Below are 2,500 nucleotides of genomic sequence, written 5' to 3'. Positions count from 1 at the left end.
CGCCAATGAGCGATTTCTACGACAGATGAATTATTAAACATATTAGACTCAGAATTTCCTCAATAGTAAGCGAAGCCTAACAACTTGTAATTACAGTTTGGCCGAACAGAATGAGTTGAAACAAAGTGACATTGCACGTTGGTTCACGTTATTTGAACAGCGACTGTGTCTAATGCGCATACCTGCAGATAAGAAGGTATCAAGGCAAGCAATCTATAACCTGAAAAGGCTGCTGCCACTCTAGCAGGCGTAGAAGTAAAGCAGAGGAAACACGGTTCTAGAGCCTCAAGGAGGACTTTCCCGAAGGACGGGCAAGATGCTCACGCCTATGGTAATGTCTGAACCTACTTTGAAAAAATGAAATTTGGCAAAAAGTATCAGTGCTAGATACTATCCGGTTAGTAGAAATTGATGTTGAGTGATGAAAGCACTTACAGACAGGTGTGGGGAGCCTTAAAGTTCGTGTGTCGCCCCAACGAAGTGTTCCGCTCCGATCCGAAATACACAGTCAGTTAAACATGCGAATAATGGGATGGTTTGGGATTCTTTCATTGGGAATCATTATATATATAATACATATATTATATATATAACATATATATATATTATGTATAATATATGTATATATATTATATATATAATATTTATATCATAAATATATATAATACATATATCATAAATATATATCTATATTATATATATAAATATATATCTATATTATATATATAAATATATATCTATATTATATATATAAATATATCTATATCTATAACATTATATATATACATATATATGCATGTATGTATGTATGTATGTATGTATGTATGTATGTATGTATATCTATCTATCTATCTATCTATCTATCTATCTATCTATCTATCTATCTATCTATTTATCTATCTATCTATATATGTGTGCGTGTGTGTGTATATATATATATATATTATTTATTTATATTTATGTATATATATAGATATTTATACATATTTATATATATATTTAAAATATATATATATATATATATATATATATATATATATATATATATACTTATTACATTACAGGAGGAGAAAACAACACCGTATTTACAAGCGAACACACCCTGGCCAAGGCGGCCGCAGCTGCAAAGGCTTTATTCACTCCCATCCTGCGAGTTCCCGCAGAAGGCCATTCGACTGCGCCACTGTCAGACGCGGTGCCCCTGGAGAGGCAGCGGTGGTGTGAGCGGCGCCGCTGCTCCCCGTGCCAGTCGCCTGACGTTTCCTTCCCTCTCACAGGGTTCCTTCCCATGACGTGACCCGAATGCGGCGACAGCAGGGACCTGCACAGCGCAGTGTCACTGTTGTCACTGTACATGGACTGTACTCAGCTCTTGTGTGGTATCCAATGCCGCCACTAAAGTTTACATGCAGATCTTACGTACAAAGGAACTTGAACTGACGCCATTGCAGCGAGACCGACGGCCGGTTATGAAACAACTGTAATGGCGCCTGAAGGTCTGCATTTATTCCGACTGCCCTCGTTACGGATAAAAACATAAATATCAACTGTATTATAACTAATCAAAATCAGTTTGTACGTATTAAATGTATCATCATTACCATTAAAATTGCAATTTATCATAAAATTATCATTCTTACTGTGGTTGATACCATTACTTATATCTTTCACATAGTTACTTATTTGTAGTTATTAATGTTGTTAAAGGGTAGTTCTCATCAATATCTTCATTATGTTTACTATCATCTACATCACCAGCCTCATTACCATCACTTTTACCGTTACCATATATCTTTTTTCAGTATTTCTCTAAAGTTATGACTTCATTGTTGTTATCGCCATTTTATCCTGGTTATCATCAGCATCATCATTATTGTTAACTCTCACTTGCTCGCACCTCTTCCTCCCTCGCCCACAATCTCCCACCTCGATAACGCTGGCAGATGATGACAATCGAATCTATTTTCGGCCCTCTTTTCCTCCTAGCGGGCGGGCGATGCCTTGTCCCGGGGAGGGGTGAGGGGGGAGAGGGGGAGGGAGACCGAAAGAGAGAGTGAACAAGCGCAAGAAAGGGAGGAGTGAGGTAGGGAGGAGATGAGGGATGGGGATAGTAGGGGAGGTGGAGGTGGAGGGAGGGGGGATAGTAGGGGAGGTGGAGGTGGAGGTGGAGGTGGAGGGAGAGGGAGAGGGAGGGGGAGGGGGAGGGGGGAGGTGAAGGGAGAGAGATGGAGGAACACACACACACCGATAGCACATTAGGCGTCTTTCGGTCACACTGATATCCAGAACAGTATAATGTTTTATTTTCATCTTTTCTCTTTATCATCACTCTCTTCCCCCTTTACTCTTGCGACAAATATAAATAGTTGTGGAAGTTACAGTAATATGTGGTATTCACCACTGGTGTTCCTGTTGTCATTTTCACTATCGTTTAACAGGATGTGATTACCATTATTATGCATCTTACTGAGGCTGGTATTATCTTCATAATGATTAACAG

The 2,500-nt window shown here is 38.9% G+C and overlaps 1 long non-coding RNA gene across 1 annotated transcript; it reads left to right on the top strand.

Moving 5' to 3' along the window:
* The first annotated feature begins 202 nt into the window (after positions 1 to 202).
* Positions 203 to 1,631, top strand: LOC138867707 (uncharacterized). The gene is made up of 2 exons (XR_011399869.1): positions 203 to 331; positions 1,065 to 1,631. It is a non-coding gene; the product is annotated as an uncharacterized lncRNA (long non-coding RNA).
* The last annotated feature ends 869 nt before the right edge of the window (positions 1,632 to 2,500 follow it).

The sequence above is a fragment of the Penaeus vannamei genome, chromosome 3 (assembly GCF_042767895.1).
Source record: "Penaeus vannamei isolate JL-2024 chromosome 3, ASM4276789v1, whole genome shotgun sequence".
NCBI classification, from domain to species: domain Eukaryota; kingdom Metazoa; phylum Arthropoda; class Malacostraca; order Decapoda; family Penaeidae; genus Penaeus; species Penaeus vannamei.
The sequence above is the reverse complement of the archived record's forward strand: the minus strand, read 5'-3'. Positions and strand labels throughout refer to the sequence as shown.